Consider the following 25248-nt stretch of genomic DNA (forward strand, 5'->3'; position numbering starts at 1 on the left):
TAGCGCCTGAGGCAGAGGCCACAGAGCCATCCCCAGCGCCTGGGCCATCTTTTGCTCCAATGGAGCCTTGGCTGCGGGAGGGGAAGAGAGAGACAGAGAGGAAAGCGCGGTGGAGGGGTGGAGAAGCAAATGGGCGCTTCTCCTGTGTGCCCTGGCCGGGAATTGAACCCAGGTCCTCCGCACGCTAGGCCGATGCTCTACCACTGAGCCAACCGGCCAGGGAGGACAGATTTTTAAAATAAAAATTTAGGACATAACTCACACTGCGATAGTTTAGAATATTTTATATAATTAAGACACTAAAAAAACCAAAAAAACAAAACCTTAGCCAGAATTTTTTAAACTTTACCTAAAAATATACATTTTTTTAAAGCAAGGGGGTGGGGGTTAGGGGATGAGGGAGAGAGAGAAAAAGCATCAATCCGTAGTTGCATCACTTTTAGTTGTTCACTGATTGTCTCTCATACGTGCCTTGACTCGGGGGGTTCAGTTGAGCCAGTTGATGCCTTGCTCAAGCCAACAACCTTTGGGCTCAAGTCAGTGACCATGGAATCATGTCCATGCTCAAGTCAGCGACCTCAGGGTTTCGAACCTGAGGTCCCGTGTCAACACTCTGTCTATCCACTGCATCACCACCAGTCAGGCTATTAAAAACAAAACAAAACATTTATCTCTGGTAGTTTCTTTCTTTCTCTTTTTTTGACAGAGGCAGAGAGAGAGAGTCAGAGAGAGGGACAGATAGGGACAGACAGATCATAAAGGGAGATGAGAAGCATCAATTCTTCATCTCTTTCTTTCCTTCTTTCTTTTTTATAAAGATTTTATTTATTGATTTTAAAGAGAGGAGAGAGAAAGGGGCAGAGGAGAGGGAAGCACCAACTTGTAGTAGTTGCTTCTCGTACGTGCCTTGATGGAGCAAGCCCAGGATATCGAACCAGCAACCTCAGTGTTCCAGGTCAATCCACTGTGCCACCACAGGTCAGGCCAAAGACACATTTTAAAACATAAAATAAATTGGATAATTCTGGTCTAAGAGCAAGTTAATAAAGTTTGAAAAGAGACCTGTGGTGGCTCAGTGGATAAAGCGTCGACCTGGAAATGCTGAGGTCGCCAGTTCGAAACCCTGGGCTTGCCTGGTCAAGGCACATATGGGAGTTGATGATTCCAGCTCCTCCCCCCTTCTCTCTCTCTGTCTCTCTCTCCTCTCTCTCCCTCTCTGTCTCTCTCCTCTCTAAAAATGAATAAATAAAATTAAAAAGAAAAAAGTTTGAAAAGAAAGAAGTAAGTCTGACTAGGCGATGGCGTAGTGGATAGAGCATCAGCTTGGGACGTAGAGAATCCCGGTTTTAAACTCCAAGATTGCTGGCTTGAGCGCAGGCTCATTCTGCTTGAGCATGGGCTCACCAGCTTGAGCATGGGGTTGCCGACTTGAGCGTGGGATCACAGACATGACCCCATGGTCGCTGGCTTGAGCAAATGGTTACTCAGTCTGCTGCAGCCCCCCAAGTCAAGGCACATATGAGAAAGCAATCAATGAACAACTAAGAATGAAGAACTGATGCTTCTCATCTCCTTTACTGTCTGTCTGTCCCTGTCTGTCCCTCTCTCTTACTAAAAAAAAAAAAGAGAGAAAAGTGAATATAAATATATTAATAATTTCTTTCTACAAGGCTTAACAATGAACAAATGATTTTAATATTCATGACTTACAAAATAAACTTATTCAACTGGTTACTAAAATTGTCCCTGCTTTTAGAACAAGGAAACATTGTGTTAGAAAGTTGACTTCCCTGGCTTAAAACTGCTTCCTATTAGTTCATTCTGGGGCCATTAAAAATGTCTAAGCTCTTCTAGCTTTATTTTATTCCTCTATCCCCTTGAAGGTGGTAGTACCACAATTAAAAACAAAAATAATTCCTATAAATGTTAAGTTACTTCCTCAACCTGTTCCGTTTCACCAAAAGTTTATTTAATATAATTCTAATCCTCTCTAAAAATATCAGAAAAACCAAAACAGAAAAAACAAACAGAAGATTCTTTTTCCAAAGATGACTAATAACCATTGCCTTAGAATTTAGATTAAGTATATAGAGCTTACATAATTAATTGCCACCAAAATAGATCAGATACAACAAAAGTGTCTTGCATCTGTACACTGGCTTAAGGGTAGGGACTGTTTCCATTTATGACAAAAAAATTTTTTCATAGTTTTCTTTCTGCATAATGAGGAAAGCAGCTGACTGGGTAAGACTATGCAATTGTTCATTCCAATTCCTATTCTACCAGTTAACTCATGCAATGGTTTAGGAGAAGCCAATCATTAATCCCATCCTCTGCCATTAGAATGCCTGAATTTGAACTATGGTGAAAAAGGAAAAACACATATTTTAAACCTAATTTTCAAAATTAGAGGCATACCTTTCTGAAACCCTCTGACAATCCCAATAGCAGAATTCCCAGCTCACAACAGTTTACATCTGTGAAAAATATTTACTTCCAAACAGAAGAATCATTCAAATTGTCTGATACCAAAAGCTGTATTCTTGTGATACATATAAAGAATTTACTTCATCCATGAATGACAGCTTAAACTTGTGTTTTTTTAGAAAAGAATAATTCAGAATGAAAAAGTGAAAGTCTGAAAGTTGATATTCAATATCAGTTTCTGAATGAGATTCTGATTCACAGCAAGCTTTTGCAGCTCTGCCATTCTAAAAATATTTGGAACACCTTATTCAACTGAAATTGAATAAGAATTTCAAATCTATATTCTTTATTCTTACATGGCATCACAGAGCAGGCAATGGCACAAATAACTGTTGATATAACTTCAGCTCCGAGTTATATACTGAAATTCTTTCTGAAAATATTAGAAACCTAATGAAATAAATCCTTGGTTGATCACAAGAACGTTATCATCTCTGGGAAGAATTTTTCTTCTTCTTAAATTATACTTAAGGGAGATCCAAAAAGGCAGTAATTACAGGCTGAGCTACCATAATACCAGAAACATACAGTAGCATTCTATATACATTTGTTACGTGGTTGACAGAAATTCTATCTGATCTCTAGGTTTCCAAAGGCAAACAAACTGTCAGTCACTGAGGTCACAATGAAATAAGTGCTTCTCCCAATTTTTTTCCTTTCTGGTCTATTTTTCAAGCAATTAAAATTTAACATTAATTCTCTAATATAGTCCCAAATTAAGACCAAAACTGTGCAATAACTTCAAGCTGACAGGACAAGAAATAGAGGACTAGTCTCAGAAATTAAGTCCACTAATTTTGATTTCTTGATGAAAAAGAACTAGGATGGGAAAGAAAAAGATTATCAAGAAATACATAGCTAGGGGGGAAAAAAGAATTAAATTTCTGGGGTTTGCCTGACCTGTAGTGGCACAGTGGATAGAGCGTTGATCTAGAATGCTGAGGTGGCCTGTTCAAGATCCTGGACTTGCCTGGTCAAGGCACATATGGGAGTTGACACTTCTTACTCCTCACCTCTTCTCTCTCTCCCTTCTCTTTCTCTCTCTCCCCCCTCTAAAATAAATAAAATCTCAAAAAAAAAAGTAAATTTCTGGAGTTCCTCTGCATACCTCTAAAGGAATTCATTACCATTATGCATTTAAATCCAATTCTCCCAGGAGAAACTGCTCATCACAAATAAACACCAATAAATTAGATCTGAAGGGGAAAAGAGAGAGAGAACTTCTGAATGAAGTTATAGACCTATTTGTTTTATGAGGACAACTTTATGTTGGTTTATTTATTTTTTTTATTGAGAGACAGAGAGACAGACAGACATAGAGAGAGACAGACAGGAAGGAAGAAAAATGAGAAGCATCAATTTTTTGTATTGCATGGCCTTGGTGACATTCAAATGCAAGTCACCCACGTACCCAGAGGCCAAGGGGTAGCTGCTGGCTGCAGCATTCATCTCACCAGTCCCCACCACCAGAGTCCACTAGAGGACTTCTTATAAGGTACCACACAAGGCAGAAGTGATTCTTCTCAGCACCGCGACTCACAGGTGGCAGAGTGAAGCTGAGAAACTAGAGCAGTTCAGAGACAGTGGACTGACTGGGCCGAGGACTACTGGACGGCTTGTTCAAGACTGCAAGACTGCAGACAAAGGGCTCTCAGAAACAATATGGCCCTACCTGGGAGTTTGTAATCTTCAGCTGTCCTAGTCCAAACCTCCAAATTTCCAAAAACCAAATTTTTTAATTGAAATTGGGACTCCTTCCAAAATAAAAAAAAATTCAGGAAGCTACCAAACTGTGCCCACAAGGCCCCGGGATACCCGTTTCTAAGTATAGACCTTGGGCTCCTGGTAGTTTAAGATTACAGCAGCCAAGGAAAGAGAAATAAAATATGCCAGAGCTGATCTGGGGAGCCCTGGGACCCAGTGCAAGAGGAGGGCGGGGCCAGCCTGAGAGGAGGTGCCTGGACGCTGCAGGGCAGCACAGAGACCGACAGACCCCCAAACACAGCAGCAGGCCCCTGCAGAAGCGGCAGGCCAGGTGCTTGCAGAAGTGACTTCTTCGCATGTTCTCCGAGAAGGATTCACTTTTTCTTTTTTTTCTTCAGATTTTAAAACATTTTTAGGTTAAAAAAATCTTTTTTCCTCTTTTTATTCAAGCTGCTGGGCCCGAAAGCAGTGTAGGCTACAGCGATCCTGGACAGAGAGAGGCAGCCAGTCAAAGGGCACATGGCAACCTGGGCCCAACTTTCTCTTTTAACTTCCTCTCCAAATACACCCTTTAAAAAATTTCTAATAATTAGTTATAAGCTGGTTACAATATAAGTATAAGGTAACTTTCTGCTTTACAAATATCTTCATGTGAAATCTCAGGAAATTCTCCTTCATTTCTTTCTTTTTTTTTTTTTCTTTTTTTTTTTCCCCCATTTTTCTGAAGCTGGAAACAGGGAGAGACAGTCAGACAGACTCCCGCATGCACCCGACCGGGATCCACCCGGCACGCCCACCATGGGGCGACGCTCTGCCCACCAGGGGGGATGCTCTGCCCATCCTGGGCATCGCCATGTTGCGACCAGAGCCACTCTAGCGCCTGAGGCAGCGGCCACAGAGCCATCCCCAGCGCCCGGGCCATCTTTGCTCCAATGGAGCCTTGGCTGCAGGAGGGGAAGAGAGAGACAGAGAGGAAAACGCGGCGGAGGGGTGGAGAAACAAATGGGCGCTTCTCCTGTGTGCCCTGGCCGGGAATCAAACCCGGGTCCTCCGCACGCTAGGCCGACGCTCTACCGCTGAGCCAACCGGCCAGGGCTCATTTCTTTCTTAAAAGCACCTATTTAGGAAAGTTAGAAGGCAGGTATCCCCAGCGCTGGTAGAGAGGTGCACGGCCAGGACGTGGAGAAGTACCAGTCAATCTCATATAAGGGGCAGAAAAGACCTGTATTTTCTCAGGCCTATATGGAGAGGGAAGAAATATTGAAAAGGGAGAGAGATTGAAAAGTAAGAGAGAAAAAGAGAACAGAATGAAACAGCAAAAGGTGATGATTATGTCTCTAAGATAACAAATGGAAAAGTAATTTAAAAGGTAAAAGGAAATAATGGAAAAGCCATCTCTTATAAAGAAAAGCCCCTTTCCTTAGTTTCTCAACAGTTACCTAGAAAAGACATTCTTGCTTGCTTCTACCGATTCCAATAAGCCATTTCTTTTTTGTAATTGACTGATTTTAGGAACACAGAGAGAAAAAGCAGCATTCATTTGTTGTTCCACTTAGTTGTGCATTCATTGGTTGCTTCCCTTATGTGACAGGCAATGGAACCTGCAACCTTTGGCATTTGGGGGACACTCAAACCGACTGAGCAAACTGGCCAGGTCCCAATAATTCATTTCTAATTCTATTCCCTTTCCCACTCTGTTCTTCACCAGTTCACTCTGTGTTCATGAACCAAGTATCCTGAAAGTCTAAGTAAACAAAGATTCTGGCCTGACTGTGGTTGTGCAGTAGATAAAGCATCAACCTGGAATGCTGAGGTTGCCGGTTTGAAACCCCTGGTCAAGGCACATATGGGAGTTGATGCTTCCTGCTCCTCCTCCCTTCTCTCTCTCTCTTCACTCTAAAATAAATAAATAAAATCTAAAAAAAAAATGACATTCACTAAATTTTAAAACATTAAAAAATGATTCTGCATAAAGCTTAAAATATTCTCTATTCAACTAAAATGTGCTGCTAAATAAATGAATAAAAGAGAATTTACTCTTTTGTAAAGGGAAAAATACAAATAGTGGTATTTACTTACTACACAGGAAATTGCCTCTACCTGTATCAAACCTCTGCAAACATTCATTTTATGTGAGTGGCAATTTTGTTTTGTGAGAAATGAAACTATAAACTATGCTTCTGTTCTATAGAAGTAGAAGGCTTTTCTTATAAGAGAGGGGAGATAAAAGCCAGAAAAATCCGTTTTAGCCTTAATTAAAAAATAATTATAAGGGAAATACAGATTGCTATGTGTCTTTAACTTTATAGGATCTACTGATTCTTTAGATTATGTGTAACTTTAATAAAAACTAAAACTTAAAATTAAAAAAAAATTTATTTTGCATTTTTCCAAAGTGAGAAGCAGGGGACGGCAGACAGACAGACAGACTCTCGCATGTGCCCTACCGGCATGCCCAACAGGGGGCAATGCTCGGCCCATCTGGGGCACTGCTCTGCGGCAGCGGGAGCCGTTCTAGTGCCTGAAGTGGAGATCACGGAGCCACCCTCAGCACCTGAGCCAACTCTGCTCCACTGGAGCCTTGGCTGTGGGAGAGGAAAAGAGAATAGAGAGAAAGGAGAGAGGGAAGGGTGGAGAAGCAGCTGGGCGCTTCTCCTGCATGCTCTGGCTGGGAATTGAACCCGGGACTTTCAAAACTTAGAAAATTTAAACTCGGTCCTAGCCAGCTGGCTCAGTGGGAGAGCATTGGCCTGGCTTGGGGATGTCCCAGGTTTGATTTCTGATCAGGACACACAGGAGAAGGAACCATCTGCTTCTCTACACTTCTCCCTCCTCCTCTTTCTCTCTCTCTTCCCCTCCTGCAGCCATGACTTGATTGGTTCACGCATTGGCTGGGGCACTGAGGATGGCTCCATGGAGCCTCTACCTCAGGTGCTAAAAATAGCTCAGTTGCGAGCATGACCCCAAATGGGCACAGCATCAGCCCAGATGGGGGTTGCCATGTGGATCCCAGTCGGGGGACATGCAGGAGTCTGTCTCTGTATCTCCCCTCCTCTCACCTGGAAAATAAAATAAAAAGTTTAACCTAAATTATAATAAAATTAAAGCTGATAAAAAGAATTCTGAAACTTGTTAAAGATATCTTTTTTGTGTGTGTGACAGAGACAGAGAAAGGGACAGGAACAGACAGACAGGATGAGAGAAAGATGAGAAGCATCAATTCTTCATTGCAGCACCTTAGTTGTTCATTGACTGCTTTCTCTTATGTGCCTTGATCGGGGGGACTACAGCAGAGCAAGTGACCCCTTACTCAATCCAGCGACCTGGGGCTCAAGCCAGTGCCCTTTAGGCTCAAGCCAGTAACCCCACGCTCAAGCTGGTGACCCATACTCAAGCAGGATGAGCCCGCACTCAAGCTGGTGACCTCGGTGTTTTGAACCTGGGTTCTTTGCGTCCCAGTCTGATGTGCTATCCACTGCATCACTGCCTGATCAGGCAAGATATCTTGTTACTAAAACTTTGCTGAGTTTATTCTTGTGAATTTCAAAACCTAAAACTGCTGTTAGAATAAGCATTAACTATACTTTCTATTAAGGCTTGATCTTTTTTTTTTTTTTTCTTACAGAGACAGAGAGAGGGATAGACAGGGACAGACAGACAGGAATGGAGAGATGAGAAGCATCAATCATTAGTTTTTTGTTGCGCATTGCGACACCTTAGTTGTTCATTGATTGCTTTCTCATATGTGCCTTGACCGTGGGCCTTCAGGAGACCGAGTAACCCCTTGCTCTTGTCTAGCCAGAGACCTTGGGTCCAAGCTGGTGAGCTTTTTTTTTTTTTTTTTTTTTTTGGTGAGCTTTTGCTCAAACCAGATGAGCCGGCACTCAAGCTGGCGACCTCGGGGTCTCGAACCCGGGTCCTTGGCATCCCAGTCCAACGCTCTATCCACTGCGCCACCACCTGGTCAGGCTTAAGGCTTGATCTTGATTTAGTGTGAGAAAAGGTCTGGTGATTTTGTAGGGGAACAATCAAAATTATAAGCACCTGCATCAAGAAAGCTAGAAACCCCACCCATAGATATCAAAGCATGTATTCTATTTTTTAAAAAAGAGAGGCCCTGGCCAGTTAGCTCAGCAACAGAGCGTCAACCCAGCGTGTGGAAATCTTGGGTACAATTCCCAGCCAGGGCACACAGGAGAAGCACCCATCTGTTTCTCCACCCTTCCCCCTCTCCTTCCTCTCTATTTCTCTCTTCCTCTCCCACAGCCAAAGCTCCATTGGAGCAAAAGTTGTCCCAGGTGCTGAGAACGGCTCCATGGCCTCTGTCTCAGGTGCTAGAATGGCTCTGGCCACAACAGAGCAACACCCCAGATGGGTAGAGCATCGCCCCCTGGTGGGCATGCCAGGTGGATCCCAGTAGGGCACATGTGGGAGTCTAACCGCCTCCCGCTTCTAACTTCGGAAAAATACAAAAATAAAAAGAGAGAGAGAGAGAGAGAGAATTTTATTTATTACAGTTCAGGGCAACCCTCGAAGTTCAAAAAGTAAACTTTGGTACACATGTACAGATGCCAAAGGTATTTTATAGTAAGTAGATGATCAATTCCCAATCAGATACGTTTGGAAATGTGATAAAGAGACACTTTTGTTTATCACACTGACTTGGGAAGCAACACTGGCATTTAGAAGGCAATGTCAGAACTATAATTTACTGCTTTCAGAAACAGTAAATTAGCCTGACCTGTGGTGGTGCAGTGGATAAAGAGTTGACCTGGAATGCTGAGGTCACTGGTTTGAAAACCTGGACTTGCCTGGTCAAGGCACATATGGGAGTTGATGCTTCCTGCTCCCCTCCCATTCTCTCTCTCTCTCCTCCCCTAAAATAAACAAATAAAAATCTTTTAAAAATATAGTAAATCAGGAATACATAATGATATTGACTTATATTTAATAAAAATACTAATTTAAACCATGTTCCTACTGTGTTACCCTGAAAATAAGACATTGTCTTATATTAATTTTTGCTCCAAAAGACAAGCTAGGTCTTATTTTCAGGGGAGGCCTTATATTTCTAAGCTTGAAAAAGATTGCACTAGGTCTTATTTTGGGGGGATGTCTTATTTTTGGGGAAAAGGGTAGATGGTTAGCATCTCAAAAGATAAAGTACCTACAGACTTTTATTTTATTTTTTTAGATTTTATTTATTCATTTTAGAGAGAAGAGTGAGTGAGAGAGAGAGCGAGAACGGGGGAGAAGTAGGAAGAATTAACTCCCTTGACTGGGCAAGCCCAGGGTTTTGAACTGGCAACCTCAGGGTTCCAGGTCGACACTTTATCCACTGCGCCACCACAGGTCAGGCGTACCTATAGACTCTTATTCTAAAATATTTAAATAAAATTTATTTATTTATTTATTTATTTATTTTTCATTTTCCCGAAGCTTGAAACGGGGAGGCAGTCAGACAGACTACCGCATGCACCCGACCGGGATCCACTCGACATGCCCACCAGGGGGCGATGTTCTGCCCCTCTGGGGCATCGCTCTGTTGCATCCAGAGCCATTCTAGCGCCTGAGGCAGAGGCCACAGAGCCATCCCCAGCGCCCGGGCCATCTTTGCTCCAATGGAGCCTCGGCTGCGGGAGGGGAAGAGAGAGAGAGGAAGGAGAGGGGGAGGGGTGGAGAAGCAGATGGGCGCTTCTCCTGTGTGCCCTGGCCGGAAATCGAACCCGGGACTCCTGCACACCAGGCCAACGCTCTACCGCTGAGCCAACCGGCCAGGGCCTAAATAAAATATTTAACCTTAAAAATCACAACTACTATTCAAATTTTAGAAATAACATCAAATATTTAAAGACAGCCTGACCAAAAAAATAAATAAATAAAAAATAAAGACAGCCTGACCAGACAGAGTAGGGCACAGAGGACTCAGGTTTGAAACCCCAAGGTCACGGGCTTGAGCATAGGCTCATCTGGCTTGAGCACAGGATCACCAGCTTGAGCCCAAGGTCACTGGTTTGAGTGTAGGATCATAGACATGACCCCATGGTCACTGGCTTGAGCCCAAGGTCACTGGTTTGAGCAAGGGACAGTCACTTGCTCTGCTGTACCATCCCCCACCCCTATCAAGGCACATAGTATGAGAAAGCAATCAATGACCTACAAAGATGCTGCAACAAAGAATTGATGCTTCTCATCTATCTCCCTTCCTATCTGTCTCTTTCTGTTTCCATCTGTCTCTGACAAAACAAAAAAAACAAAAAAAAAACAAAAAAAAAAACACAAAAAAACCTGTACTAAAATAAAAAGAATAACTGAATAAGGTTATTGAAAGTGAAGGGGCCTAATCTGTGGTGGCACAGTGGACAAAGTGTCAACCTGGAATGATGAGGTGGCCGGTCTGAAACTCTGGGCTTGCCTGTCAAGGCACATATGAGAATTGATGCTTCCTGCCCTTCCCCCTTCTCTCTCTCTCTCTCTCTCTAAAAATGGATAAATAAAATCTAAAAAGAAAACATTTTATGACCTATCTACAGGGCAGGGCAAACCTTTCATTACTGAACACACTCTTATCCTGTGAATGACCTTCTTTCCCCATGAAGCTCCAAGGGGCCTTACCTCATCCTAAGATCAGAATGTCATATATACCTCATTTTTCCTTTCTGTCTCTGACTCTCTCATGTATATGGGGTTCTCATATGTACATATGTAATTAAGTTTGGTCATTTTCTATTGCTAATCTGTCTCGTGTCTATTTGATTATTAGACTAGTTGAAAGAATCCCCAGAAATAAGACAGTGTCTTATATTAATTTCTGCTCCTAAAGACACGCTAGGTCTCATTTTCAGGTGATGTCTTATTTTTATACTAGAGGACAGTTTTATACTCCCCTACAAAAGTTAAACATAAATTTATATGACAAAAAAACCTACCTGTGTGCCTTCAATTTCAGGAGAATAAGCTATACTGGAAAGCCTTAAGAGTAATTTTATAAAAATGAGAAACATTTAGATCAGTGGTAGTCAACCTGGTCCCTACTGCCCACTAGTGGGCATTCCAGCTTTCATGGTGGGTGGTAGCGGAGCAACCAAAGTATAAATAAAAAGATAGATTTAACTATAGTAAGTTGTTTTATTAAGATTTATTCTGCCAAACAGCGAAAATCCGACATAAAGTACTTGGTAAGTAATTATTATTATATGCTTTAACTTGCTGTAACTCTGCTTTATAAAGTTTACTTCCCTACTTGATAAATCATGATTACTGTGGAACCGTTGGGTGATTAGAAAATTTTACTACTAACAGAGATACAAAAGTGGGCCGTAAGTATAAAAAGGATGACTACCCCTGATTTAGATAAAGGTCACAATGAACTAAATGATTGTTCTAGCATAAAACAAAGAACAGGCAGAAAGCAGTTATTTTGAAAACATAATACATAGCCTGACCTGTGGTGGTGCAGTGGATAAAGTGTCGACCTGGAACTCTGAGGTTGCCGGTTCGAAACCCTGCACTTGTCTGGTTAAGGCACATATGGGAGTTCATGCTTCCTGCTCCTCTCCCCTTTCTCTTTCTCTCTTTCTCTCTCTCTCCCCCCCTAAAATAAATAAATAAAATTTATTTTTTAATTTTATTTATTTATTTATTTATTTGGTATTTTTCTGAAGTTGGAAACGGGGAGGCAGTCAGACAGACTCCCGCATGTACCCGACCGGGGTCCACCCGGCATGCCCACCAGGGGGCGATGCTCTGCCCATCTGGGGCGTTGCGCTGTTGCAATCAGAGCCATTCTAGCGCCTGAGGTAGAGGCCACAGAGCCATCCTCAGCGCCCGGGCAAACTTTGCTCCAATGGAGCCTTGGTTGCGGGAGGGGAAGAGAGAGACAGAGAGGAAGGAGGGGGTGAGGGGTAGAGAAGCCAATGGGCGCTTCCCCTGTGTGCCCCGGCCGGGAATAGAACCCGGGACTCCCGCACGCCAGGCCGACACTCTACCACTGAGCCAACTGGCCAGGGCCAAAAAAAGTTTTAAAAATAATGAAAACATAATACATCTATTCAACAGACAATACACAGCAGGAAGAGAAGTACAGCAATTAGTCCCTTCGACTTGTCATGTTCTAAACTCTTTTCATCACAATTCAGCCTCCCTTCCAATAGATATACCACATTTAAGATCAGTATTTGCAACCTCTTTTCCTTAAGGATATCTGGTCAACAAAATGGGGTAGGCAGGAGATTATTATCAAGAGAGGTGGTGGAAGGGTGCTAGCAGTTAAGGGGTACTAAAATAATTATCGATTGCATTCCGAAAGGTACGTACTTTCTTTTTTTTTTTTCTGAAGCTGGAAACAGGGAGAGACAGTCAGACAGACTCCCACATGCGCCCGACCGGGATCCACCCGGCATGCCCACCAGGGGGCAATGCTCTGCCCATCCTGGGTGTCACCATGTTGTGACCAGAGCCACTCTAGCGCCTGAGGCAGAGGCCACAGAGCCATCCCCAGCGCCCGGGCCATCTTTGCTCCAATGGAGCCTTGGCTGTGGGAGGGGAAGAGAGAGACAGAGAGGAAGGCGCGGCGGAGGAGTGGAGAAGCAAATGGGCGCTTCTCCTGTGTGCCCTGGCTGGGAATCGAACCTGGGTCCTCCGCACGCTAGGCCGACACTCTACCGCTGAGCCAACCGGCCAGGCCACGTACTTTCTTTTCTTGCAATAATCATTCAAAAGCTTCTTTCTGAGGTTGGGTATGAGGTTCCATGAACTTCTGAGTATGTGTTTTCATAATATGGCTAAATGTTAAAGCTGGTAGAAAAAGCTGTAAAACTCAACTGATAAGATAACGTGAAGTCCTAAAATCTTAATATATCTTGGTCAATATTTTGGCTTAAAAAGTCAAGCATAGGCCCTGGCCTGTTGGCTCAGCGGTAGGATCCGGGTTCGATTCCCGGCCAGGGCACATAGGAGAAGCGCCCATTTGCTTCTCCACCCCCACCCCCTCCTTCCTCTCTGTCTCTCCCTTCCCCTCCTGCAGCCAAGGCTCCATTGGAGCAAGGATGGCCCGGGCGCTGGGGATGGCTCCTTGGCCTCTGCCCCAGGCGCTAGAGTGGCTCTGGTCGTTTGGCAGAGCGACGCCCCGGAGGGGCAGAGCATCGCCCCCTGGTGGGCAGAGCGTAGCCCCTGGTGGGCGTGCCGGGTGGATCCCAGTCGGGCGCATGTGGTAGTCTGTCTGACTGTCTCTCCCCGTTTCCAGCTTCAGAAAAATACAAAAAAAAAAAAAAAAAAAAAAAGTCAAGCATATGGAGCCCTGGCCGGTTGGCTCAGCGGCAGAGCGGCAGCCCGGCGTGTAGAAGTCCCGGTCAGGGCACACAGGAGGAGCAGCCATCTGTTTCTCCACCTTTCCCCCTCTCCTTTCTCTCTATCTCTCTTTACCTCTCCTGCAGCCAAGGCTCCACTGGAGCAAAATTGGACCGGGGGCTGAGGACAGCTCCCTGGCCTCCGCTTCAAGCACTAGAATGGCTCCGGCCACAATGGAGCAACGCCCCAAATGGGCAGAGCATTGCACCCTGGTGGGCATGCCAGATGGAACCTGGTTGGGTGCATGCAGGAGTCTGTCTGACTGCCTCCCTGCTTCTAACTTGGGAAAAATACCAAAAAAAAAGTCAAGCATACGGGAGTAGTGGCTCTGCTTTATGCCAGGCAATGCCTCCAAAGGGTTTGGGTTTCCTAGTATAACAGCAGTCACACCATATGGTGCTGCGTTCACTGGCATGGGCAGGACAGAAGCTGCCAAATATCAAATGTGTTATTTTGGGCCATGAAACGTGATAAATCCCAAATTTAAAACATATGAATTTTCCAAATTAAAACAGGTAGTTTTAATTTTAAGGTTTCAAAACGATTGTACTTTTATAATTCTAAGCTCAATTGGGTAACAGTTCTCAGCCTTTTGAGGTAAGACAATGACTCAAACAAAAGTCAAGAGATGGGAAATAAGCTTAGTAGTAATTCTCTGAAAAAAATTTTTTAAGGATTTAAATAAAACCTCTTTATAGTTATAAACACGAAGATATAATGTATAAAAACAGCTTATGGAATACTATGTCTTGATAAAATCAAACAAGGGCAGCAGATATGAAAAGATGAAAGATAATTCATCAATGTGATGAATTCTGTACAGTGATACCTTGAAATACGAGTTTAATTTGTTCTGTAACCGAGCTCGTAAGTCAGTCAACTCGTATATCAAACAAATTTCTCCCACTTAAAATAACTGAAATAGATTTAATCCATTCTAGCCCTGTGAAACATCCTCAAACCATCCTAAATTATGAAAAAAGACATGTTTTTAATTAAGAAACATGTATACTTTACCAATGCATAACAAAATATATGAAATAAAAGAAAAAAGTGTTATTTAGTACTGTAGTCTTACCTTGGAGACAGACGAGTGCGGCTAATGGAGGTGAATGGCAGAGGAGGAGGAGGGAGGGAGGAAGGTATGCAGGCACTGTAGACACGTAAACTAAAACTGCATTTTCTTTAAACAAAACTAAAACTGCACTTTCTTAACTTAAAGTGAAACCACAAAAACTTAATTGTAAAAAAAAATGCACTTTCTTAACTTTAAACTTAACCTAAGCTTAACATTATGTATTTTTCATTTAATCATCGCCTGTTTTTGCCTTTTTGGCTGCACTTTCACTTACAGGACTTTTGAATAAAAATATACCCAAAGAGGTTTGCTTTTGGCTGCCTTTTAAAATGTTACGGAAATGTGACAAACAAGTTTCATTAAAAAGTGCTGAAGCATGATCAGTTGAAACTTTTTCTGGGTGTTTCTTTTCAATGAAACTTGAAAGCTTCTCCCACATTGCCAGCATATCTTTAATTTCACTTGTAGAAATCACTTCCTCTGACTCTACCTCCTCCTCACTACTAATCTCTTGCAGAAGCTCTGTATGTTGCATCATCCATAGCTCCTTCAACTCCTCAGTTGAGAGTTCCTCCTCATGTTCCTTGACCAGCTCGTTTACATCACCCTCATCTACCTCCAGACCATCGACTTTCTGAGGGGCACAATCTCTTCCAACGCTTCTACTTCGGTCCCGGTCTCTGGTTCGAATCCTTCAGAGTTCCTGTCTGCAACAATATCAGGCCCTAACTTTTTCCATGCCAAGTTCAAGGTTCTTGTAACCTCTTGCCATGCCAAGTCAATAATGTGTAAACATATCACGATGTCGTAGTGATCTTTCCAAAACTCTCGAAGGGTTCGATTTGTATTCTCAGTCACCTCAAAGCAGCGGCAGAACAAGTGCTTTGTGTAAAGCTTTTTAAAGTTGGAAATGACCTGCTGATTCATAGGTTGCAAGACTGAAGTTGTGTTGGGTGGGAGGTAGAGGACTTTCATGAATTTGAACTCATCGAGAATGTCATCTTCAAGACCAGATGGGTGGGCTGGAGCATTTTCAAGGATTAGTAATGCTTTCATAGAGAGTTTATTTTCTTGAAGATATTTCTTCACTGCAGGACCAAAGACGAGATTTACCCATTCAATAAAAAACTGCCGCGTCGCCTGACCAGGTGGTGGCGCAGTGGATAGAGTATCGAACTCGGATGTGGAGGATCCAGGTTCAAGACCCCGAGGTCGCCAGCTTGAGCATGGGCTCATCTGGCTTCAGCAAAAAGCTCACCAGCTTGGACCTAAGGTTGCTGGTTCGAGCAAGGGGTTACTCGGTCTGCTGAAGGCCCATGGTCAAGGCACATATGAGAAAGCAGTCAATGAACAACTAAGGTGTTGCAGCGAAAACTGATGATTGATGCTTCTCATCTCTATGTTTCTGTCTGTCTGTCCCTATCTATCCCTCTCTCTGACTCTCTCTCTGTTGCTGTAAAAAATAAATAAATTTAAAAACAAAAAACTGCCACGTACATGCCCTAGCATTGACACGCCACATAACCTGCAGTTTTTCTTTAAGAATCTTGTGAGTCTTAAAGCCTCAAGGATTTTCAGAATGATACACTAGCAGTGGCTTGGCTTTACAGTCACCGCTAGCATTTGCTCACAATGCAAGGGTCAGATGGTCCTTCACGGGTTTATGGCTTGGCAGCTTCTCTTCTGCGGTGATGAAAGTCCTCTGGGGTATTTTTTTCCAAAACAATCCTGTTTTGTCACAGTTGAACACTTGTTGGGGTATGTAGCCTTCCTTTGGGATAAGCACAGCAAAACGTGTGATGTACTCCTCAGCTGCCTTAACGTCAGCACTCGCAGTTTTACCATGCCTCACCACCAAGTGGATGCCAGATCTCTTCTTGAAATTTTCAAACCAGCCGTGACTTGCCTTAACCGTATCCTCTGCTGCCTCTTTTGAGGTTGATGGTTCTTTCTTTTTCAAATCGCCTAAATATTATGTGCCTTTTTTGCATATTACAATCTCCGTCACTGTATCTTCTGGCAGCTTTCTCTTTCACCCACACCAACAGAAGCTTCTCCATTTCTTCATGTATATTTGTCCTTAATTGGGACAGAATTGTAGTTAGTTCCTTTTGCTGGATTTGCATGTTTGATGGCATCCTTTTGTTTAAGGATGGTACAAATTGTAGATGTATTGCAGTTGTACAGCCTTGATAGTTCAATCACTCATACACCATGCTCATGGTTTTCTATTATTTTTTGCTTTACTTCTATCAACATCATTCTTTTCTTCTTCTCACCGTTGTCCTTTACACTCACTTTCTTCGGCCCCATGATAGCACACAAAAAAAGTTAGTAAAAAATGCAAAAATGATGCAAGAATGAGTACAGCGCACAAGATTCAACTTGATTCTGCAGGTAACACGTGAGAAAGAATGAGATGAGGGTGTTCTGCTGCCGATACTGGACTGTGTGCCAATGTGCCAACTAGTGGCAGCTTCCCGAATCACGACTCGTATCTCGGAATTTCACACGGATCTTGAACAAAAATACAGACCGAGCCATAGCTTGTATCTTTTTTTTTTTTTTTTTCTCTGAAGCTGGAAACGGGGAGAGACAGTCAGACAGACTCCTGCATGAGCCCGACCGGGATCCACCCGGCACGTCCACCAGGGGGTGACGCTCTGCCCACCAGGGGGCGATGCTCTGCCCCTCCGGGGCGTTGCTCCGTTGCAACCAGAGCAGAGGCCACAGAGCCATCCCCAGCACCTGGGCCATCTTTGCTCCAATGGAGCCTCGGCTGTGGGAGGGGAAGAGAGAGACAGAGAGGAAAGAGAGGGGGAGAGGCGGAAAAGCAGATGGGCGCCTCTCCTGTGTGCCCTGGCCGGGAATCGAACCCGGGACTTCCGCACGCCAGGCCGACGCTCTACCACTGAGCCAACCGGCCAGGGCCCATAGCTTGTATCTTAAAAAAACCTCGTATGTTGGTCTGCTCATATCTCAAGGTACTGCTGTATTTCTCTCTAGCCACTTCTCCAAGTTTCTACACAATAACACAGCTCTAACTATTCTAATAAGCTGATAGAATGTTTGAAGCTAGAGCAACCTTGGAAGTATTCAGTTGACTTTAATAGACAAATTCTTTAGCCCTTACAAACTCAGCATTAGCTTTGAGGAACTAGGTCTAGGATTATAAAAATAACAATTCCAAATGCTAGAATGAAGTTGTTTCAAAGAAGCAATTTTTGAGCTTCTTTTCTTGTTTGAATGCTAGCCTTTCTCCCAAGCCTGCTGCTTTCTCCTGAATCAGGTTAATGACTATAGGTAATAAAAGTAGCTTTTAGTTTGCCCCAAGCTGGCAAAATTGCATTTTATGATCTGCTTCATATAAAACAAGAAAATTTTAAGGATTAGGTTAACTCTGAAATCACAAGTGAAAACTCCATTTTCCTACCAACCCACTACTTTGCCAAACAATAAACACAAATTATCTGGAGTAAGGTGAACTGTAAACTCAAACAACATTCAATTAAGGAGGGCTTTGGCCTGGTCAACACAAATACAAATGTAAAAGCATTCAAACAAGCTCCAGTAGTTCTCAAAGTGCATCAATATGTGCACCTGCAGGGCCTGACCTGTGGTGGCGCAGTGGATAAAGCATCCACCTGGAAATGCTGAGGTCACCAGTTCGAAACCCTGGGCTTGCCTGGTCGAGGCACATATGGGAGTTGATGCTTCCAGCTCCTCCCCCCTTCTCTCTCTCTCTCTCTCCCTCTCTCTCTCCTCTCTAAAAAAATGAATAATAAAAAAAAATCTTGAAAGATTTATAAAAATATATATATATATCTCTGCACCTGCAAATTCTTGGACCCCCACACTTAACCAACTGAATCTGTGTTCTAACAAGGCTTCCAGGTGATTTGATGGAGTTTAAGTTGAAGAACCACTAAGGTAAGAGTACTTAGGCCTCAGATATGAGAAAAACTATGTTAAATACAGGTTATTGTTGGAAGAGAAAGGACATCTGGTCCTGCCTTGGTGAGGTTACTACTCATAGGCAGTGGTGCAAGCCATGTAAAGCCCTTGCAGTAATAACCTTTGGAACAGCTCACCTTGACTGACAACATCAGTACTGTACTTGCTAGCTAGTTGCCCCAGAAGGCGAGAGACCTAAGCCAGCCAGCCAGCAGTCGATATAGCCAGCTTTTAGCTGGAAGGACTGATTCTACCAAGAACCAAACCTGGGGGGAGGGGGAGGGGTACAAAAAAAACTGGATAGAGGGTGACGGAGGATGATCTCTCTTTGGGTGATGGGTATGCAACAGAACTAAATGACAAGATAACCTGGAAATGTTTTCTTTGAATATATGTACCCTGATTTATTGATGTCACCCCAGTAAAATAAAAATTTATTTATAAAAAAAAAGAGGCCTGACCTGTGGTGGCGCAGTGGATAAAGCGTTGACCTGGAACGCTGAGGCCCCCGGTTCGAAACCCTGGGCTTGCCCAGTCAAGGCACATATGGGAGTTGAAGCTTCCTGCTCCTCCCCTCCCTCTCTCCCCTCTTCTCTAAAATAAATAAATAAAATCTTAAAAAAAAAGAAAAAAAAAAAGAAAAGAAAAGATGTAGCATAGTAATATGCAAAAGAAGAGAAAGTAATAGCTACCAGTGTCCATTTATTGGCAATAAAGATAATTCATGTTTAAAATAAATAAAAAAACTGTCATTGTTGTGGATAAAAATGTAACTTCTAACTCATGATTAAGGAATTCACTTTACACACAAAATAAAAATTTAAACAGCAAAAAAAAAAAAAAGAACCAAACCTGGAGGAAGGTACTAAATTTGAGCCTTATTTCTTTCCTCGCCCCTTTGCCTGGAACAATGATATCATTAATCTATCACTTGGAGTATGTTATTTACTTATTGACTTATTAAGAGACATTATCCTGTATGCTATCGATTTATGAGTTATCATAAATTACAATCCCCCACAGGGAACCTATTAAATAAATTACTGGCAAAGACAATTTCAGATTCTGAGAATAATTTGCCCCAAACAAAAGACTCTTTGTGACACTAACTCTCAGATTCTCCTACACTAATTCTATGTTAAACAATTTGTGGATAAAAAAGGGAACTTGAATAAATCATGGGCAGGTCAGGTTACATAGTCATGCCCCAAACCTATAACTTCTATTTCTTAAATTTATTTTTTGACAAAGAGAGAGTGAGTCAGAGAGAGGGACAGATAGGGACAGTCAGACAGGAAGGGAAAGAGATGAGAAGCATCAATTCTTCGTTGCAGCTCCTTAGCTGTCAGTGATTGCTTTCTCATATGCGCCTTGACCAGGGGGCTACAGCAGAGCAAGTGACCCCTTGCTCAAGCCAGCGATCTTGGGCTTCAAGCTAGCGACCTTTAGGCTCAAGCCAGCAATCATGGGATCGGGTCCATGATCCCATGCTCAAGCCAGCGATCCCTCGCTCAAGCTGGTGAGCCTCTACTCAAGCCAGATGAGCCCATGCTCAAGCCGATAACCTCAGGGTTTTGTACCTGGATCCTCCGCATCCCAGTTTGTTGCTCCATTCACTGTACCACCACATGGTCAGGCCAAACTATAACTTCTTTAGTGAAAGGTTTTTAAGTAGGCCCTGTGCATCTAGGTTAATACATTTTTAAAATGCAAAAAGTAATTCCCCTTGAAAGTATAACCACTCACGAGAGCATATAATCTTGCTAACTATCGCGTGACCAGGTGGTGGCACAGTGGATAGAGCAATGGACTGGGATGCAGAGGACTCAGGTTCAGAAACCTGAGGTCGTTGGCTTGAGTGCGGGCTCATCGGCTTGAGTGCAGGCTCACCAGCTTGAGTGTGGGGTCATAGACCTAACCCCATGGTTGCTGACTTGAACCCAAGGTTGCTGGCTTGAACAAGGGGTCACTGGCTCAGCTGTAGCACCCCAGTCAAGGCACATATGAAAAAGCAATCAATGAACAACTAAGGTGCTGCAACGAAGACTTGATGCTTCTCATCTCTCTCCCTTCCAGTCTGTCCCCATCTGTCCCTCTCTCTGTCTCTGTGACACACACAAAAAACCTTGTAAAGTATCCTCCTATAATCCAATACATACCTTGCTTTTTACCACCTTCAAGTCATCTTTCTTAAACTCCCTCCTTAATTCCAACTGCATAAAAGAAACTGCAAGATGTTCTTGGAGCATTTGAGATCTTACTTTCCAAACACCATTGTCAGTTTGCAATCAAATAAATTTTTAAAAAATATTTTATTTATTGATATTAGAGGAGAGAGAGAGAGAAGGGGAAGAGCAGGAAGCATCAACTATAGTTGCTTCTCATATGTGCCTTGACTGGGCAAGCCTGGGGTCTCAGCATTCCAAGTTGATGCTTTATCCACCACACCACCACAGGTCAGGCTAGCTCAAATAAATTCTTATAAAAATTCTCCACAAGTTTGGGGTTGGTTTACAACACTGGTAAATCTTTAAAGAACTAGGTGCAAAAAAAAAAAAAAAAAAAAAAAAGAAGAACTAGGTGCAGCACAGAACAGTTATCTACAGGAGATACCTGGGAATTAATGTTGCATAACATCAGTCTTAGAAAAAACCCTACAATTTTTCAGAATTACTTACTTAAACCCTACCTTGTTCCAAAATTATTTAAGACAGAATTTCTTCTACAAATGGGTTAAAACTACTGCACTTTTCTCAACATATTAACAGTTGGTCTTTTAAAGTCAGATGGCTTCATTAAATCATGATAAAAATAGTGAGGAAAAGAACTAAGTTATAGAGAGGAACTTTAGTAAAATATATGAATAAAATTATCTTTTGATAACTAATCTTATTAATATTCCTCAGCTTGCAAATTCAATGACATCATTGTTTGTGACTATAACTCTTGGCTCAACAGTGGACCTACTGATAGATACTCAAATAAAGATGAGATGCTAATATACAAAGATGTAACTTCCTTCAGTTTTACAAAATTTTTGTGGCGAAATAAAAGAAATCAATAAAAACTTTAAAAAAATAAGATATAGCCTGACCAGGCGGTGGCGCAGTGGATAGAGTGTTGGACTGGGATGCAGAAGACCCAGGTTTGAGATCCCGAGGTCACCAGCTTGAGCAAGGGCTCATCTGGTTTGAGCAAAAGCTCACCAGCTTGGACCCAAGGTTGCTGGCTCGAGCAAGGGGTTAGTCAGTCTGCTGAAGGCCTGTGGTCAAGGCACATGTGAGAAAGCAATCAATGAACAACTAAGGTGTTGCAACGCGCAACGAAAAACTAATGATTGATGCCTCTCATCTCTCCGTTCCTGTCTGTCTGTCCCTGTCTATCCCTCTCTTTGACTCTCTTTCTGTCTCTGTACAAAAAAAAAAAAAAAAAAAAAAGGTTAAAGCTTGCTTGGAAATACCAACTAGAAGAACTATTCTCACAAACTGATCAAATGACTACTATGGTGGCTTTAAAAATGTTTACAAATTATAACTTTTTCTTCTTTGAAAACTGGATCAGGTCACCAAACTCCTCAAGTCATAATCTTGTCTTTGTTCAGTGGCTTTGTTCCAGACTACCAAACATAAAATATATCAATTATTTATTCTGTAAAAGGATCCACTATAGAAAGAAAAACAAAAAGTTTAAACTTAGTACATACAGGTTTCCTTTAAACTGTAATTCCATTACAGTTTATTTAAAACGATTCCATTCTCCAAAGAATGATTTACAACTATTCTTCTGTTTCTGTGTAAAATTACTAGGCATAACACCAAGACAACTGTTAATGAACATGTGTGTTAATCAGTTTCTGTAATACAGTGCAGTAGTGGCACATTTTTCACAGACAGCAGAGGATGGCAGAAAAGAAGTCTGCTAGCTCCTCCCTCCTTCAATGGCAAGAACCAGGATCATTCTCAGGATTTCTCTCACTCATTTCTGCTAACTAAAGAACTTGGTCTGGTATATATAAACCCGTATTTATAGTTTGCTTTGGCACATCAAATGTTACAAAACATATGGATCAGCAATAGATTAACTTTATGTTTCCCTTGAGAGAATTATTACAATGTTCTCCCATTCCTGAATGCAGACTGGCCAATGGCTCAGCAACCATTAGCCCAGGATTTAAATTATTTCTGTTGGAAAAAATAGTCACTAACTCATATAGGAACAATTATAAGCTGGTGATAATTCACCTAATTTATATTACTTTACAGTAAGAGTTAATTCTAAATTCCTAAATCACAGAAAGTGCTTTTGCTTTTACTATAAGAAAGCAAGAACAATCCACCCTGGTCGGTTGGCTCAGTGGTAGAGCATCGGCCCGGCGTGTGGAATTCCTGGGTTTGATGCCTGGCCAGGACATACAGGAGAAGCACCCATCTGGTTCTCCACCCTTCCGCCTCTCCTTTCTCTCTCTCTCCTCCCCTCCTGTAGCCAGATCCATTGGAGCAAAGTCGGTCTGGGCACTGAGGATGGCTCCATGGCCTCCACCTCAGACGGGCCAAGTGTCGCCCCCTGGTGGGCATACCAGATGGATCCTGGTCAGGTGCATGCGGAAGTCTGTCTCTACCTCCCCGCTTCTCACTTCAAAAAATTACAAAAAACAGGCCCTGGCCGGTTGGCTCAGCGGTAGAGCGTCGGCCTGGTGTGCGGGGGACCCGGTTCAATTCCCAGCCAGGGCACATAGGAGAAGCGCCCATTTGCTTCTGCACCCCCCCCCCTCCTTCCTCTCTGTCTCTCTCTTCCCCTCCCGCAGCCAAGGCTCCATTGGAGCAAAGATGGCCCGGGTGCTGGGGATGGCTCCTCGGCCTCTGCCCCAGGCGCTAGAGAGGCTCTGGTCGCGGCAGAGTGACGCCCCGGAGGGGCAGAGCGTCGCCCCCTGGTGGGCGTGCCAGGTGGATCCCGGTCGGGCGCATGCGGGAGTCTGTCTGGCTGTCTCTCCCCGTTTCCAGCTTCAGAAAAAGAAAAAAAAAAAATTACAAAAAACACACAAACAAAAACAACAGAAAGCAAGAACAATCCAATAGGAGAAAAGTATGATGAAAACAAGCATCAATAAGAACATATCAATTATCTCATCACTTTATAAAACTTGACTTTGAATACTAGAAGTTCTTTTACTAGAAAGTTTAAAGTTTTTTAGTAGGAGAAATGGACTTCTCTGCACAAATTTTTGGTGTTTTTAGACTTCCTATAGGAAAAAAATTTTTTTTTTTGAAAAAAGTACTGACTAAAATTAAATATGCTATACCACAGGAATCCAATCTTGTCTCTTCATCTAATGAGTAGGGGGTATTGTGGAATACCTCTTCCAACTATTTAATATATGAAATAAAGAATGATAGGGGCAATGGCAAAAAGATGGGGGACATTTTATTTTGTTGAGAGAATAAAGTGTGAGTTGTCCAAGTGTTGTTTCCTTTGCTTTTTTTTTTTTACAGGTTTTAAAGTTTTCTCTTTGAAAAGATGGTATCTTACAGTACATACAAAAATACTCTGAAAATACATACAACTTCATTTACAAAACACTGAATCAACATATTACAAGAATTACATGGTTATGGATTTTAATAAACTGAGCATGCATTCATGAAACTTAAAAAATATTACTAAATGCACTGAAAAAAAGCAGTGTAAAAAAAAAGACAACTCACCTAGTTAAATAAAAATTACAAAGGTCCTGAACCAATTAATAGTTGGTAACAATGTCAGTCAAAAATGCCTTTAGGTTTCACTAAAATCCACTGCTTATTTCTGCATGCCTAGTCCATGAAGAAAATGTTTGAACTTGTGGGGTAATGGTCAGGAATTATCATGCCAATTTAATTTTACACCTCAAAAATACAATTTTGCCATACTTAAAGGTATCTTATTGTTGATGGCTAGAATGAGTTGCTTCTCAGTAAAAAATACCAGCCAGCTAACAAAAATGGTATGACACAGGCTATGTAACAATTTCACCATTCATACACTGTCTTTTAGTATCTGGGTTCTATTTTGATTATTATTTTTTTTCTTTTTCTGAAGCTGGAAACAGGGAGAGACTGTCAGACAGACTCCCGCATGCGCCCGACCGGGATCCACCCGGCATGCCCACCAGGGGGCGATGCTCTGCCCCTCCGGGGCGTCGCTCTGCTACAACCAGAGCCACTCTAGCGCCTGGGGCAGAGGCCAAGGAGCCATCCCCAGCGCCCAGGCCATCTTTGCTCCAATGGAGCCTTGGCTGCGGGAGGGGAAGAGAGAGACAGAGAGGAAGGAGGGGGGGGGTGCAGAAGCAAATGGGCGCTTCTCCTATGTGCCCTGGCCGGGAATCGAACCCGGGTCCCCCGCACGCCAGGCCGACGCTCTACCGCTGAGCCAACCGGCCAGGGCCTATTTTGATTCTTAATAAAGATACATTTTGAAGACCTCCACGGGAGGCAAAATATAGAGAACTTATGGTGCCCAACTCTTATGTAATCACTAGATTAATTCTCCCTGGTAACTATGCAACATTTGGACAGAAAGGCACACAAAAATATAAAAATTTAAATATTCCATGTGCCAATCGAGAAAAAAATAATTTAAATCAACAGAAGAGACAATAAGTACATCTATACAAACAAGGAAAGCAGAATAGATACCTCACT

General features: G+C 42.6%; 1 protein-coding gene across 2 annotated transcripts in view; it reads right to left on the bottom strand.

Annotated features, from left to right (window-relative positions):
- Positions 1–25248, bottom strand: part of GLG1 (golgi glycoprotein 1) — a 160196-nt gene that overhangs the window by 91793 nt on the left and 43155 nt on the right. The window lies entirely within an intron of this gene.

Source organism: Saccopteryx leptura, chromosome 9, assembly GCF_036850995.1.
Source record: "Saccopteryx leptura isolate mSacLep1 chromosome 9, mSacLep1_pri_phased_curated, whole genome shotgun sequence".
In the NCBI taxonomy this organism is placed as follows: Eukaryota; Metazoa; Chordata; class Mammalia; order Chiroptera; family Emballonuridae; genus Saccopteryx; species Saccopteryx leptura.